The sequence below is a fragment of the Oryzias melastigma genome, linkage group LG12 (genome assembly GCF_002922805.2).
Source record: "Oryzias melastigma strain HK-1 linkage group LG12, ASM292280v2, whole genome shotgun sequence".
Classification (NCBI taxonomy): Eukaryota; Metazoa; Chordata; class Actinopteri; order Beloniformes; family Adrianichthyidae; genus Oryzias; species Oryzias melastigma.
Window position 1 is genome coordinate 6,613,630 of NC_050523.1, and position 18,277 is coordinate 6,631,906.

Sequence of the window (18,277 nt, forward strand, 5' to 3'; positions counted from 1 at the left end):
CAGGGAATGGAGGGGCTGCATTGTTTGCGCAGACAGAGTGTTGTCGGATTGGGCAGTTTCCACTCAAATCGGGTAGATTTTTGCTCAAATTAGGCGGGTTTTTGCCCAATCTGGCAACACTGCAGACAGAAAGACACTCCTTAATTCATTAAATAAATTCAAGCGCTTTACTTTATGTATTGAAGAAAAAAATGTGATGAAAGTATCGATCTCATCACGCTAGTCTCAATACTTCACCTTGATATTCATACGCCCACCCCAGCAGATAGTAAGTGGTGCCATACGGATGAGGAAAACGAAGACGCACATTGGCCTAGTTGTCTATAATCCATCAGAATGGAGCAGAACGGGGGTCTTATGCCCCGCCCACTATAGTTTCTACATCACAAATAAGCTTTTTTTTTTCAAACTGTATTTTTTTTGTCTGTTCCTGATTCACAACAATTTAAATAAAAATTACTTCAAAATGTTATGATAACCTTAATTATCTTAATATATGTCCGCCATCATCAGAAAAATGCCACAAGAACATGTTAAAAACCGTTTATCAGAGCGAGTCTTTCAATTGAACAAGTGTGATCTCTGGAGTGTCACGAGGTGACATACATCGGACACAAAAGCAGTGGTCGATTGAAGGGTACTTCCCACAGTTAAAAAAAAAAAAAAAGAAAGAACATAGTGGTTAAAGTGAAGAATGATCTCGAGGAAGAAGGTGTATCATTAAAGGTTAAAAGGTAAGTAAAGGAGCAAACACTCTGACACTGGATTGTGCTCGAATGACAAAAAGAAAAAGAAACACTTCATATCTGTTTGACTGAGTAAATGTTAAGTGGAGCCAATGCAGCTCATAAATTAACCACTTGGTGGCCTTAACAAAATCAGACTTTACAACAGAAATAAGCATTTACTTTAGCTGCAACTCTTCCACTTCTGTTGGTACATTTCAGATTATTTTCTGGGTGTATAATTTTCTAAATGCACAATTTTATCTCTTATTTTTGGGCAAAATGATCACGATCAGTTAATAGTAAGCTCTAAAATGGGCTCAGTGAGTTTGCTGCAGCAATTGACCCTTCATTAGAGGTCATCGAATGCAGAAACACTTAATATTCAACCGTAACAGCACAGAACAATCTGAGCCCAAAGAAGGAGGTTATTGTGCAACAATGAAAGTTAGTCACATGATTCTGACTGAGCTCCACTTAAATACTGAGCACAAAACCACTGCAGGGGCATGTCGAGCATACACTGCTCACAGTTTCTCCACTTAGGCTTAGAGAATGGGTGACAAAAGATAAACGGTGGTTAATTTTTACATTACTTTAATCACTGAATGTTCGTCCAATAATACTGATGTAATTTTTAAACAATTTCTCCAGAAAAATAGGCGAAAACTTAAAATCAAACACATGAAAGAGAGAGATGGGAAAAAAAAAAGTACATTTGTATATTGTTTTCATTTTTTAATCAAACACTCATGTAAATGATTATTTCTATTTATATGAATGAAAATAAGTAAATATGTAATTTAAAAAATGTGGCCTTTTTTTAAACTAAACATTAGAAATGTAAAATTCTTATTTACATTATATACATGAAAATAGGCAAACTTTGTGGCAGAAACTTAAAAATTGACTAAAACAAACTTCAACATGACAAAATCATAGGAGCCCAAACCAGTGATGTAGCATAACGGAACAGTTAACTGGACAAGGAAGAACTGAAAGCCAGACACTTAAATAGACTGAGGGTAATTACCGGAAATGGAGACAGCTGTGAATCTTGACAAGTCTGAAACCGATAAGACTGTGAACACGACCAAAAATCCAACCAAAGTCCACAATCCTCACATTGATATATTTTTTATATTATTTATCATTATTATAAATGAAATTAAAAAAAAAAATACAAATGTAAAGTGCTTAAAGTGCTTACATTATATAAATGAAAGTAACAATACAGTTTTTAGTCTTTTTTTAAATTAAAAATAAAAAAAATTTACAAATGTAAAATGTTTATTTATATTTGTTAATTTTAAAACAAGCATTTTAAATGTTAATTTTCTTTATTTTTTAGTCTTTTTTAAATTAAAATACATCAAAAACATCACACATTTAAAATGATTATTATTATTTACATTCACGAAAATAAGCCTTTTACATTTTAAATAAAGACAAATTCAGTCTTTTTTAAATTGAAATAAAAAACAAATCTAAAACGCCTATTTATATGTATATATATATAAACAATATTTTATATTTATATATTTTTAATATTATTTAGTATTGTTTAAATTGAAAATGAAAAAAATTCAAATGTAACTGCTTGTTTACATTGTATACATGAAAATAGGCATTTTACATTTGTTGTAAAAAAGCACTTTTAACTGAAAATTCGCATTCACGTGTGTTTACATTAAAATAGGCATTTTAACTTTGTATTTTTTTATTATTTCATCTTCTTTTAAATTAAATGTAAAAAAATTACAAATCTAAAATGCTTATTTTTATTAAAATACATAAAATAATTTTGTATTTGTAATAAAAAATATTTAGTCTTTTTTTAATCAAAAATTAAAAGATTGCAAATCCAAAATGTTTATTTACTTTTGTTTACATGAAAATTAGCATTTTACATTTGTTTTTTCTTTATTTTTTGTCTTTTTTTTAATCAAAATAAAAAAACAAATCTAAAATAAAATATTTTATATACATGAAAATAAGCATTTTTTTAGAATGTTAATTAAGAAAAGAACAAGTTATATTTGTCAGATACATGTTTTAATAAAAAATTTAAATCATACAAATGTAAAATGGTCATTTTCATTTAGATGCATGACAATAACCATTATACATACTGTAATTATTTTTTCTTTTTTTAAAAAAAAAAGGTAAAAATAAATATTTTTACATTTAAAAATCCCAAATTAGGCATTCTTCAGTCAAAACAGTTTTACAGTGAAAATATTCAATGACAGGAAACAATACTTTAAGAGTACAGAAACAGAAGAAAGAATGATGAGAAGAATGACAAGATAGAAGGAAAGAATGAATGTGGAGACGAGAGGGGTAGGTTATGGGATGGATGGATGCATGTAAACAGTAACAGATGAATGTGTGCATAGGAAGAAGGGACATATACATGGAAGGGAGGAAAGCTCATGCTAGAAGATGGATGATGGGAGAGGAGGTTTCAGTCAAGATAATGAAGACAAAGAGAGCTGGATGGTTTAGTTGACTCCAACAAAGCTGTCGGATGATGAGAGATGATCATCAGGTGGATGTAGTTCTGAGCTTAAGTTAACCATATCAACTTAACTTAGAGATACAATAAATTAAACCACATTTATATTTTATGGTTCTTTTGATTACTGCACAACAAGGTAAGATGCTCATGTGTTGACACCTACCTGGAGGAAATGCTGGTTACCTTGGAAACATCTTGAGGACTCAAGTTTAGATTTTATTGGTTCATCTACGAATGGAAAGGTAAGTTTATTTGCTTATAGCATTTCATGTTCAAAGGAAATTTAAAGGTTCTTACATAAAACATTGAAAGAAATATTCAAAAGAAAAAAAAACAAGGAGTGATCGTGAAAATAAAAATGTAAAAATGTAAATAAAGTTTGAATTTAATCAAATGTAGCTGAGAACAGGTGGGTCTTTACCCTGGAGTTAAATAAACTGAGCTTTTCCGTTGATCTAAGGGTTTCTGGGAGTTGTGTTCCAGATCTGTGGAGCATAGAAGCTAAACTCTAGGAACTGACAAAAACCCGGATCCAGATGACTGGAGAGGTCCGGTTGGTACATCAACTATTCAAACCATTAGAATGTTCAAGTCTAGTCTCTGGTGGACAGGCAGCGAGTGTAAAGACCTCAGAACTGGACTGATGTGGTCTACTATTTTGGCCCTTGTCAGACGCCGAGCAGCATAATTCTGAATAAGACTTTGGTCACATATCCTAAAATGCCTCTACTCGGTGACCTAAATGGAAGTTTTTTCATCAAATTTGACAGGTGGCTATTTTTACACAGTGCGGTGGCCGCGGAGGTTTTAAGAAATATTATATATTTATGTTAACCAGACAATTTAAAAGTTGACATTGGTTTGAGTCCAGCAACAGGCGGGGAGGACGCCATTACAAAATCAGTTGACAGCTGGGAGGTCACAGGGTGGTGGCTGCCGAATCGCCAGCTGGCGGCAGCTCTGAATGGACAATGTGTACATTTCTCTGGACAGCAGCCATCCATATCAGGTGCTGCTCGCCCAATAGCCCGGGGGTATATAAAAGGGGGGACATTCTGCACACCTTACAGCCACTTGACTGGCACCAACTGCATTCATGACCACGCCAGTGGTTATCAAAAAACTGAGGTTCTGAGATTCTTCCCATCCACGATGTTCAGGATTGCGCGGTGGCAGTCGTATTTGTGACTTAGACATTAGATATTTATTTCTAAAGATGATAGTAAGCTAGTTTGTGACTGCCTTGCAGTGTTTTTACCATTAACATAAGGAGATAGACAAATCAAGGCTGTGACATCACCAATAGAAAATTTCTTGCCTTGAGTTCCAACGAAATTAAGTCAATTCAGGATATCACCGGATTTCACCATTTTGAGACCAGACGACGTTCGTAGGCAGTGACTGGTCCAAGAAGCTTTCGACTTGCAGTAAAGAAAGAAAATATACCATGAAAAAAATAGGTTTAGCAAGAACATGTTAAAAAGGGTCATCAGAACAAGAATGGTTACTCTGACAAACAGAATGACTGAGTAATAGCTGTTTATTTTTCCATAGAGGTCTATAGGATTTTGGCTCTCTGGGACCAGTGGGTACTTCCTGTTTGGAATGAGAGGGGGTAGGGGATAATCAGTCTAGTTCTCTCTATGTACTGTTTATGCTTTTTGCAGATACAATACCAAATCCATTTTTGTTTTGAAGAAAAGTGACTTTTTATAGAGTAGGTTGTCCAACTCCAACAGTTTTCCCACTAAAGTTATTAACAAGATTTGTGTTTGAACCCCATATTTTTGATTTTTTTCCTCAATATTTACTCTGTTTGGCAAATCATGGTCATAGACCATGTCAAATGGTATCACTTTAGATTTCACATATAGATCACACTAGAAGTATCCAGTTCTTCCATGATTAGCTTAATCCAACATCCCATCATAGTCTGCTGCTAACCTAAGAACTTGCACCCAAAATTTGAGACAAAGATTTTTAAAAAAGCAAGTTCAGTGAAAATCAATGCATTGAGCTGATGTTTTTCTAAACTCAAGTTGCTTGCAATTCTCTAACTATTACCACTGACAGCTTTGCGTTATACTCAAATAATTTACATCTGAAAGTGCATAGATCAGTGTCATCATCGTGCTCTGAGAGCACAATTTCAGAACAAGTGTCCGAAAAACTGCCTATTAACCTCTAATGTGTCACCTTAGGAGCAAAAAGCCAAAGGAAATATGTAAAAGACCCATCGTTACTATAGATCTGATCTGGAAAGGACCGCAGGACATTCAATGTAAAGCTCTCTGGCACATCAATATCAGCAGAGCTGTAAAGCTGCCACTGTCACTCTATGCTCTTGCCACATAAAGCTGATTTGTGATCGCTGCAATCTGCAGGTCTTCAATCTCCCTAATGATGCCAGAATCTACGCATTTCCTACTCTGCCACCAAAATGGGTAATTATGTGAAAAAAAAAAATCCAATTTCTTATTTTTTGCTGCACTTAAGAAAACCATGGAAAATAGTGTTGATAAGATGTAGATTTTTCCAAAAATTATGGGTGCAATTGTCTACCATTGACAGTTAGGCTTGGAATTTAAAATATCAAACGAGTGGTCTAGTCAGAACATGTTTCTTTTGCTATTTAGAACATGGGAAATGTCTTACCTTTTTTGTAGTGTTTTTTTTTTTTTTTTTTGTAGTCGTTTGTTTCAATGGCCATATACTGTACCATTATGCCTTTTCTTTGTGTTACAGGAGTTGAGACACCTTAACCTCAAGCTAATTATATAGCAGACGTGTTGCCAGCAGGAATGTACAAACGATGTGCAGAAAGTATGAGGACATTCTGAGTCATAGTCTCACTTGGAAGAAAAATTCGAGTAGATGGAACTGCATTTGGTACATATGAAGTCATACAAAAGTTCAACCTTGTGCTATCTTATGGGGTCCACTTGACCCAAGCCTTAGAGTGATGGGTTATCCATCCCATAAAGGTGGTACAGGATTTCATGTCTGCCACGGACACCAGTGAAAATCGAAAATCATTGGGGAAAAAAAGTTCAGGTTGCTGCCTTGTGGGGTCCAGATGACCCCACTCCCAATGTCAACATACCTAGGATAGCATAAGGGTTACAAGACCTTAAAGGCAACTGTCTATATGAAGTTGTTATCACAGAAGGCGGAGATAAGCTTGTCATTTTTTGTTGACCATTAGCTGGTCTTCACCGGCAGATCATGCAGCATGAAGGACTATAGACCTGGATGATGATGGTCAGGTACAGCCTCATTTTTCTAATGTTGTGGTCAAGACTCTGCATGACAAGAAAGTAGAGGAACCTTTTTCTGCGGAGTTTCGCTGGACATCAATGATGGCCCACATTCTTGCAGAATTTGCATACATGATCACTGAAGGCATCGAGTAGGTAGTAAAAGCTGTGAGATATGAAAGGACCAACAGGAAAGATCAGGATTTCTGTCTTTGAGAGATTTTCTCATTCAGGCAAGCATATCTCTGACATATCAGGCAGATGGGAATGATGGGAATAAATAGTAAACATGACCAGGCAAAAAAAGGAGGAGAGTTGGGAGGGTAACTTAACTTAATTCCTTGGTCCTATCAAGGACCTTCACCCTTTAAAATAAACTTTTTGAGCTTTTAAGCGTAATATAATGTTCTTTCCTCATTTTAAACAATCCCATCGTAGTATTTTGATCCATTCACGCATTTCTGAATATTCCTCTAAAAGCCTCTCAACACCAGCCCATACCAACCCATAAAAAGGAGGGGGGTTGTCATGAGCTGAGAACCGCCCCTCCAGGAAGAATTTGCACTGCCAGCAACACCAACAGGTTAACACACTTTTTCCACAGACCTTACTGGGATCAGCAAAAAACATTAATTTTATATGCACAATACCATATATATTCTAATTGTATCCCATCTCTTATGGACGGCGTCTCCAATAAACGTCGGGTCTAACAGTGTTTAAGCTTCACGCGGTGGCATTCGCCAAAGAACATTGTGGTGAGGAATCTGCATGACATTTTGGTGGTGGATCCTAAACATATCTCAGAATAGCACAAGCAGAAAAAAAAATATTTCCTGGTGGAGGTGAATAGAAAGCGAGTGACAAAATAGAAGAACTGGTTTGAACATGGATTATTGAGCAAAAATAGAAAGGTGTGCTTGTGATTCACATGAAAGCAAAGAAGATTTTTGATACCTAGAAAACATTCTTAGCCAGTGCTAATCAGAACAATGTTCCAATCATTTCAATAAATCCTGAAATCTTCACCTGGTTTTCTTGTGTGCATTTCTTGATCAAATTTCACCACAAAATGAACCCATTGACCATCACCATTCTCTGTGTGAAGGAATACACACCTGTCTCTAAAATGGGCCTGCTCCCAAATTTTTGGAATAAACGTTGGGGCTTCAATAAGAAAATATATGGTATGCACATCCATCTTTGCAAAATGTTGTTTTCGTGGGAGGAAAGCAGACATGCTGAAGAGGCCGGCTCTAGGGTGATGTCATGAAATGGGCGGCAACCACAAAGGCGAAGCCTCAGAGATCGAGTCGTCCAACTTCCAGGTAGGGAAAGAGTTCACAAAAATAACTAATATTTCATAAATAATGTGTTCTTTCTTCTGTCAAAATATTTAGTTTACTCTGAAAGGATAAAGAAATGCATAGTATAGGCCTTTTAACACCGGAGATGTTGACATACTATACTAGGATTCTTCAATGACTTTGACTCATGTGCCCTAAAGGGTCATTAAAGTACAAAAAATACTACTGGTTTCTGGTGTACACGTCAAATTAGTCCTAATCTTTTTTTACTTCTATGTCCCATACAAAGCCATTTGACAAAAGATTTCTCTCCTTCCAAAAACTATCAACACAGGAGAGGATTTCAATCCATCCAATTAAGTTTTATGGTTAGTCTGGGCATATTTGGTACAAGTGCTTCCTTATTACCACCTTGTCTAAGTCTTGACAACTCAAAGGCATTTGCTGATCTTCTCTAGACCTTTAAAAGCTGATTTAGAGACAACTTTTCCAAACTGTCAGGTAAGATCATTACAGTTGTTCTCCCCCTGTTGTGCAGGAGGAACAACTTGCTCCAGAACAGCTGGAAAAAAAAAAATCCTATTTTGCAGCAACAGACACTTTCGAGATGCACAAACAACAAGAGGTCCCATCAGGTTTCCTCCAGCGCCACTGACTTTGTCAGCCATTTCGTGTTTGGATTGGAGCGGAAACTAAGTTTATCTGCTAACCTGTCAAAATTCACCCCAACAAGGTGACAACCTTGTCCATTAAAAGAAAAGGATTGATACTTTTAATATATGAAATATTTTGGAGATTTCAAAAATCCCTAAAAGTCTGTCAAAGCAAATAAAAAAACAATGTTTTGAGGCCAAAGTTATGTTTGCCTTAGAATAAATGGGACAAATGCACAAAAAGAAACTAATTAAATTCACCTTTATCTGTGGAAAAAGCCTCTGACTCATAACTGCATGTGAATAATTTGCCTTAAGACCCGTCCTTGTGTTCAGACTCACAATGTTGAGGTTGACATGGAAACAGACACTGAAGGGAAAACCGACCAAGCAAAAACAGAGAAACAGAAGAAAAATGTCCAAACTCAAAGTGACCAAAGCAGAAGGTTATTGTCTTTGTTCAGTGTTTTTTTTTTTTTTTTTTTTTTTTTGCACTTTGCAGATAAAACCAACTTCAATCTTTCTTTTGTGCTCATTCATGATCAGTAATGTGTTTTCATTAGCAGCTAATTCCGACCCGTCAGAATGACTAGAAAGGCTGTGAGCAGACATCATGTCTGCTAATCAGCAGACGGTTGATAATGCTAATTGTTTTTCGTCTTGAAATACACAGGGAATTTGTCCTTTTTGCCCAAGTTTTTTGAAAAAAATTGTCACAGGTCCTGTTCTGCAAGTATAAGGCCAGTTTGTATGTGCTGCTGATAAGTTGTAGCTTCTGAGGAAACCATTTGGAGAATCAGTGCCTATTTGTGGTTAGAGGACCTTACTTTTCAGAGTACAAGTCTTGTTGTTTTGCATAGTTTGGTCATGGGTGGGATTTATTCTCAGACTGACTTATTTGTGATTTTTAATTAAATAAATAGGCTCACATATTTCCACTAACAACCACAAGAGGGCACTGTATATATCAGTAGTTGCTCCTGATAGCTTCGCAGATGAAGCGCCGTCCAAAACAAACATGGAGGAGATGCGGATTGTTTGTTTCTTAAACTTTATGTATTTTTCTTATTTGCATCTAGACATGAAAATTAGGACGTGAATATGTAAGAATAATATAACAAAAAAACAAACAAAGACTTTGTCTCATGAACCAGACATGCCTACCAATGCTTTTGTTGAGCTCCTCAAATGAAATAAACCTGATCTCTCGATATTATCCGGGTGTTCCGTGCATTGCTAAATGACCTATACAGTCAAGGCTTCCACAATGAGACTTAGATACTTAATGCTAGCTTCTCCAATACATTCTCATCCACAACCCCCCAAATATTATTATTATTATTATTATTGGACAGAGGAAAAGGCTGGTTATGGTTAGGGTTTAAGGTCAGGGCTTTTAGCCAGGGCTCCTGGGGTTAGGGTTAGGGCCTCTCAAAGGGGAAGGTTAATCAAGAAATCAAAAAAGTGTGAGGAGAGGTTAATCAAGGTTAGTGCCTTCCTTAGAATTTCAATTTTGGGGTCATTTAGGGTTTTTACCAGTAATTTTGTTCCAGAGTGCGAAGGCAGCCTTCCGGTGTGCTCCACATCCCGGTACTGGTGGGGGCCTAATCGGAACAGCTAGCACTTCAAAAACCAACAGGTTGGGGACACCCAAAACATCAGTTTTTGCCACGGAGGGGTCCTCAACCAAACGTCAATATGTCACGAGTTCTAAGTGGGAATGTGTTGGCTTCTCCCACACGTGACAGGAGCGTCTTATGAACACATTTTTGGAAAAGCATTGAGCACAAAATTTGACGCGAATCAAAAGAAGCAGTCGGCATTAACATGGGAATCATGTGTGGTGTGAATGCAGCATTACGCCAAGCTTAGCGAATTTGTTTACAAATGTCGCAATTTTTTCCCAAAAGTGCAACTTATTGATGTTTTTTTCTTAATTATTATGCATTTTTTGCTCCAGAACATATAGTGTCTAATTCATTACAATACTTGCAAAATCAACCAAAAGAAAAGTGTGGGAGTGGAGGATGCTGGAAAGACGGCTGTACTGAGGTGTCAGAAGCGTGCGGGCGCCCAAACAAATGGCTGACTCTGTATTCCTTCAGGCAAAATGAGGTTACTTCCTCAGCAAAGCTGGCCAATAAACTCTGCAATGAGGTTAGGGTCATAGACAGGACTCAGCTTATTACTTTATGTATGTGTAATGATGTGTGTGCATGTGTGGGAATGCGCTGGAGTGTGTCCGCCTGATCTAAGGCATAAAGCGGGAAGCTGGTCTGGTAGAGGAGAGTGGAGAGACGAGGTCAGCACACCTTTAGCGTTTGAAGGGGCTTTTCCCAGTGGGACGGCCCATGCCACCATATTAGATTTTCTGCCTTATTGCCTCAGCCAAACTCTTGCCTCAGGTCACTTTCGGGTAAAAAGGGGACATCCATTACACCCATCTCCTGGAAACCTCGCAGATATGTTGGTCCAAGGCCGAGGCTTTAATATCAGCCGGCTAACCTCTTAAGCTCTTTTTCCCCAGTTAATTCAATTCAAGCAACATTTACAGCAAACCTGTCAATATTGAAAATACTGAGAAAACATGAGAGAATAGATTTTTTTTCCAAACAATGCCTGGGCTACAAAAACCAGGAAGATTTAGCATCTAATTCAGCACATTGTATGTGGACCGAGAGGGTTTTATGGCAAAACAGATTACAAGAAGGAGAAGTTTTGATCTGGAGATCAGGTATTAAAAAAAGATCCATAAATGTAGAGAAACACATTCTTTCAAATCACTTTATCTCATTCGCCTTTGCAGTTTTAAATCTTTCCTGACTGAAATCCAATGCAGCTGCACACAAACATGCTTACATGTATAAACATGACAAACTGCATTCCCATTCATTTATAGATTTGCCCTCTTAATAGGACAATAAAGTGAGTCGTGAATGTAAATCCCATCCCTCGGAGGGTTGCCGGGGAAATATTTCAAAAAAGTGTCTCCTTCCAGAAACAGAATAGCTTAAGTGGGATAAGCATCATACATTCACACTCAGCCTGCAGATAACCTTGAACACTACGCACACTCTCACACTCAACTGTCCACAGGCAAGTAAAGAGCAACGCCATCATCTCCCTTTATCAGCCTGTTAAAAAAATGACAGAGTTCTGTGAGGCAAAATGTGGAATTTTTGTGAACAAGAACTTGTTCTGGAATGGCACTTTTGCATACAAACTATTGCCACAAGCTGTAAATGTTCTATGTGGATTGAATTCAAATATTCATTGCTCTTGTGAACGCAGGAATTATGTTTTTTATGCAAAATGTTGTGAAGGTTTAAATATTGAATGAAGTCAAAGGCTGAATAGGAATGAGGCATTGACAAGGAAAAAAAAGCATCTATTGTGGCCGTTTTTCTATAGGGAGAACTATAACAACGGGAAATGTTAACAATTCATGGAATGAAGACAGAGAACTATGCATAACATGAAGGCAAGAGGGGGAGATAGGATCTAAATAAGTGCTCTTTAACAAAAACAACGAGGCTATATAAGATACTTCCCATGTTAGAATATACCAGTATCCTCATCAACAATAGAAGACCAATGCCTATACGTGTTAAGTTTTTGACCAAGTTTCCATACCAACCAACACAAAGCTCCAATTATATACCACAAGTCATACTCACATTCTATGCATGTCTACTCTGTATAGAAGTCAGTCCAGCTCATCACTGAAGGGTGAAAGACGTTGGTAGTGTAAATGTACTGGGTAAAGAAAATGGACTGGAAACCCCAAATCAAAGCGGGAAACATCTTCAAACCTGATACAGATGGACACGATGGTAATGGAAAAACCAACCTGACATTATGGGGATGGACACAGAACACAGGAAAACTGTTGTGGTGGGATGGTGACATCTGGTCGAAGAAACAAAGGAAAGAAATATTAGAAGATTAGGGAGATTGTGGTGTCTGTAGTGACTGTGATAGGCCTGGCGCTAGATGATAGGCCAGTCCCACCTATCCACAAATTTAGGATCCCTCAGGAAAGTTTGCTACTGTATTGTTTTTAGTTATACCTTAAAACATGACAAAAAACAAACATTAGAACTTGTCAGGTGTCAGGGCCACCCACTGAGCTAAACATTGGATCCTGCACATCTGCTCATCATGTCCTCATCCGACGACCTCTTAAGCAAATGTCGGTTCGTCTCCTCCACTCCAATAGAATACAACGACCGAAAGCTACTGCCAAGCCACGGTTAAACCTAAGCCTTGTTACTGCTCACTTTCTATCTGTAACATCTACTCTTCAAGGATCACTAGGAGTTCCCCCTCGTCACGCCATCAACCTATCGCCTGCCACCCAAGACCTCTGCTCTTCCATTACAACTTCTCAATAAACCACCTTCTCTCTCACTCTCCGTTGTCCTGCATTTGGATCTGCTACCATCAGTTCCTAACGGAAATTGGCAAAAATAAAAATAACAATAATAGTACATCACTGAATGCACATGCAGGAATAAATCTACTGAAGTTACTTCAGTGTCAGCTAGGCAAGTGCAGCCAAGTGCCAAAGTTGCAAGCATATCTATCTCTACTGCAATTTGATTCACTTGTCTTGTCCAAATTATCTTAAGGTTCATAAACCCAAGCAATTGCGCCTAGAAAATTACATTATTTCTCTGGAAAGTCAAGCAGTTTCTCAAGTTCATGGTACTAAAACAGAAACAGCGATGAACAGATACTCCGCAGGACCACCAAACTCTTAGGCCTTTGGTAGAGGACTAAGTGGTTTATGGTTAAACCAACTGTGTTTTTTAAACTGGATGCAGAACAGAGGAAAGCTGTTGTGGTGGATGTGATAATACCAAGGGAAAGTAACATCAGGAGGAAGAAACATAGGAACATGGACAAATACCTGAGAATTAGAGATAAATTGGAGAAAGCTTGGAAGATTAAGGTGACTGTGGTGCCAATATTGAAGCACACTAGTGGGCCTGGCTCTTATCCACAAATCCGACTCCTCAGGTTACGATCATATTGTTTCAGTTTTGCACTCGAATGTGTTGTACCTTAAAATGGAAAAAAAACTAGAGTTTGGCTGAAAAAAAGAAATAAAAAAAAATACATCACTGAATAAACAAGCAGGATTAAATCTACTGAAACTACTTCAGCATCAGCTAGGCAAGTGGATCCAAGTGCTAAATTGGCTATTGGTTTTTGGTTAAACCAACTTTGTTTTTAAACTAGTGGTAAGACAAATAATGAATATAGCCTACGAACCTTTATTTATTAGACTTCTCTATGAAAGAAAAGTTGTGTATCTGGTGAAAACCTTAAAGAAAAAAACCTTAAAACTTTACACAGACAAGCTCCAAAGCAGGATTTGGACCACAAACGTCTCGAACCACCAAACCACATCCCGTCCAAACATGAATGGTTATAGAGAGCAAATTAATAAATTTTCTGTAAAGAAAAAAGAAAATGTACATTTAATGGCCTTTGAAGCTCAAATTATGATTTCAGTGTCTCCGATGATAGAGGAGATTGTTTAAAAATGCCTGAACGATTTATAGTGCAATTTTCACAACTGTACAGAAATTTAACTTCTTTAGATTATTTTATGGGAACAAAATCATGTAATACTTAAAAAAAATAGATGGTCACCAGATCAGAAGGCTGCCAGCGTAATGTTTGGCTTGTGCTGACTCTACATTTATTTTAGACTTATAGGGCTCTCTGCCAGTAAAATTGAGTGAGGTGTTAAACACCTCTGGGCTAAAAACCAGTAAAAAGTTACAGCTCCAATTTCTATTCAGCATTAATTAGTAAGTAGCAAGCTAAAATTTTAATTACTGCTAGATCAAGCTGAGGGGGCAGTTTTGAGGGCAGAGTCGGGGGGAAAGTAGGCAGACGGCAATGACAGCCGTCACACACTTTGAACACAGGATCCAGCCACACAGTAAAGCCAATGCGGTCAAGGGCCAAGATTATTAATGTTGGATTAGACATTTCTTCATTTTTTAAACAATATTAAAAAAAAATCAGCAGTATAGACAGCGACTTATAGAAAATTAAGCTTCTAAGAGAAATATAGCATTCTCGCCCCTATTAAACCTGCTGCTCTCTTTTTGTATTCAGAAACTCTGTTGTCCTTTTGAACTTCAAATGTTATGTTGGCAGATAGAGGTGGAACTTGGGACGCTCATGTTACTCTAGTCACATGGGAACATTCATGATGAGTGACTTTGATTATTCGTGACAGAACCACAACAACCAGTTTCTGAAAATATGAAGCAAAAGAAAAACAAAAACTAATCAAGTATGCCAACTGAAACTGATCAGTTGAAGCAGAATTTAGGCAAAAGTCACTTAACTAGGATTTTTGATCTTAACTGGTTTCCATGGCAGACATGAAATCATGTCCACCTTTTTCATGAGAGGGATTACACATCACTGCAAGGGTGGGGTCATTGGGGACGTGCAATACACATTTGGTTGAGTTCTTGAGAGTTACAAAATGTCCAAGAGGCTTTTGACAATAAATGTACATGATTCTAGACAAGAACTAACTATTCTGAATGTGATCAGAAAACAAAATGATAAAAAAGTTACAAAAAGATCCCCAAGAGTATTGTAAAACAGTGTCAGGGTACATAGTATAGAATTCTATGAATATTTTTTGGTTAAAAATGCAACTAATACAAAAATATGCAAAATGACATGCAGACGCGGCAGAGAAACGAGGACAGAATATCGTGAAAATTGTGCGACACATTGTTTTTGCCCCTATTTGCCTCAGAGTTCTTTTTTTTTTGGCAAAAAGTATTGCGCTCTGCATTTAAATATTTGTACAGAGGGAGAAACAGTTTTGAATAGTTAAAAAAATCCTCCAGCAAAGTTCAGGCTTCAAGATGACATTTATATATATTTATTTTTCCTTTTCTTTGGAAAATCTGGAAAACCACACAAAAACATATTAGCTGCCTCCCCCCTAAGGGAACATATGTGCCACAAAAGAATAAAACGACTTTTTTTAAAAACAGAAAAAAAACCACCAGATATTTTAGTGATTTCACAGCATGCAGCACATAATTTCGATAAACATTTTCATGGTTATTCATCTTTTTTTTTAAAACCTCTTTTTAATGCTTAAGCTATTTTTACTCACTAGTAAATAGGAGAAAAAATCCCTTTGGCCAATCCAAGCGGTTCAAGGTTCTTCTGCGGTGAAGCCGAGATTACATTTTTCATCTTTTTCAGGCTAAATAAAATCCTCTAGGTTTTCTGACGTGCACTTTTTATGGTGTTTGTTTTGTGCTGCAAAAATACTCCACGCAAAGCAAACTGCAAGTTTAAAGACACACCAAACTAATTTATATAAAAAAGACTTCCTTCAACGGTCATATATACTTTGGCCATTTTAAAAACCACATGCCAGGTTTGAAGCCGTCATGCTAAGCGACGCTCTGTTTTTGGCAGAATGTGTCTGCAAAATTACTTTATTTTTAACAGGGAAGATCTATGGCATATATGCTCAACCCCATGTGCAGGCATTGATTGATTGGCTTTGGTAATTGGGCCTTTTGTCAATAATCCAAAACAAAGCTTGGTTCAGTGGAAAGAACTTTTTTGTTTCAAGTGGCACAACATAAACTCTGGTGACATGTTCAAATCAAATCGGAATGCCTTTGGAATACTACAGTTAAATAAACAGATATCATTTGTTCAATTAGGTGAATGTAATGGTTTATTCAGACTCAATAACAGGTTTTCGTAAAGAGAACCAGAGTCAGTTTCCGCTTGAACAACTAACATGACGTGATGACAACTTCACAGTCTCTCAGTTATAACGACAAAGAACGATTACGTGGCCTTAAACTTGTTCCTAAACTGTGATGTAGCACTGATATTATTGAATTTTTTTCTCTTTTCTACTTATTATTACTTTTTGTATTATTAAAATCATTCTTTGATTAATACAATTTGCACAAATTGTCTTTTTTAATGAGAATATTTAGATTATTGTTACTGATTAATATAAATGACTTGTCTGTGGATGTTTTGAAATTAAATTACATTACTGATATTAATGATCCTTCATAACTTGAATCTATGATTGTAGAGTATAAATATTTAATATTAAGGCCTGAACCAGATATTGATAATTCATGTAGAGAAAATGGTATGGTCGAGCCGGGGTGGGATTATATAAGTTCGCTTCCTTCCACTCCCTTTCAAGTGATCTACTTGTGATTTACTATGTGATATGTTATTTTATGTATTTTTACCTGATTGCTTTAAATAAACCATTTCATTCATTCATTCAATCTCCAGAAGGAAATATGTCTATAAGAAGGAGCCATCAAACCCTGGTTCTAGGGTTTTACCAACCTGTTTTTTGATTAGTAGTATTCTGAGTTTTGACTGACTGAATTTTTGATCTATGCAGTCTTCAGCAAGTACAGCAGAAACAACTAGAAAACCAGCAAGGGGGTAGACCTGGGGAAGGAAGGAACTAGCTGATATGGTGAAGTGAGAATGAATCTGCCTCACTCTGCAGCCTTTTTTTTATTGTAGAAAAAGACCTATTATAGATAGTATCTGAATATCACCTTGTTTTATCATGACATTTGTTAATTTTTGTTGGCAACCAATATTTTTAGCGGTTTCTTCTACAAAGACTGATTCCCAGGGTCATCAAGAAGGTAGCAACATGCACGACAATGATTTCCTTTTGGTGGACCCCAGAGGTTTTTCATGCATTATACACAATACACAATGCTTCTCAGACAAAACAATAAAAATACTGCATAAGGAAGGGCAGAATTAACAAAGAAGTGTGTTTACACTTTAAAGGAGAATGAACACATATTGTGTTTTTATTATTTTCCTTTAACAGCCCCTTGAGAGAACTGCGTTCTTTCTTTGTTCAGTCCCGCGTGTAGTTGTTAGCAAAAAGGAAACTTTGGTGTCTTCCTGTTCCTTTACCGCAATTATTCCACGCACAAACGCAGCAGAACTCAAATAAAAACATAAAAAATGTTCCTCATTTCATCTGTTTTTCATCTGTTACCTGAAATTTTGTTTGTCAACTTAATGCAGTAATATCACCGCAAGTTGTTTTTACTGCAGAGACAGTAAAAGAAACCACTGCAAACTCCATCACATTTGGCATTAATATTTAAAAGTTGGACTTCTTTTTTTATTTAAATTAAATAACTTTTGGCACCTTTGCAAAACCTTTTTTTTTTTAAGATAAATGAACAGGCTCCACTAGACTTTAGGTACTGCTTAAGGAAAACATATTTTCCCGTCTAGAAAAATTTTAAAAAGTCACAAATTTATATCCATAACTTGTTTAAAGCTTCTATTCTTTAAAGGCCCACTCTGATAAAAAACGTTGTTTTTGGCAATTTTTGCATATTCTTGTAGCATTTTTCTAGTGTTAAAAAGAAAGCTTAAAATTGTCTAAAATGATTATTTCTTCATTTAAATCATGAGCTGGCAAAAAATAGGAGTTGGAAAAAAATTAAGCTATAAGCTTCCTGCTCCGCTTGATTCTGATGCATACACTTGTAGACGACTTGTAGATCCATGTACGTCTTTGTTTTCTTCACCTGGGCTAGAATCAGGTCCTAAACTGTACAGCTGGATACTTCCAATATTTGTAGTGGGAGAGTGTGTAAACAGATGGGTGACGGGATGGGGTTGCTATGCATCAACAGTCTCACCCACAATTTAGAGGTGAATTTCTAATGAACTCCTGCAGCTCTGCAGAAACTATGTGCTGGAAAAATATTTTGGCTTAAAGCAACAT

The 18,277-nt window shown here is 36.6% G+C and overlaps 1 long non-coding RNA gene across 3 annotated transcripts in view; it reads right to left on the reverse strand.

Annotated features, from left to right (window-relative positions):
• Positions 1 to 18,277, reverse strand: part of LOC112136170 — a 35,999-nt gene that overhangs the window by 3,139 nt on the left and 14,583 nt on the right. Inside the window, exons 3-5 of one of the 3 annotated variants that reach the window (XR_002917293.2) lie at positions 12,314 to 12,372; positions 3,410 to 3,474; positions 2,883 to 3,248 (exon numbers count right to left, since the gene is read on the reverse strand). This is a non-coding gene — a long non-coding RNA (uncharacterized LOC112136170). Of the gene's footprint in view, positions 1 to 2,882; positions 3,475 to 12,313; positions 12,373 to 18,277 lie in introns of those variants that run through there. The other 2 variants (XR_002917294.2, XR_004948808.1) reach the window with 2 other exon arrangements.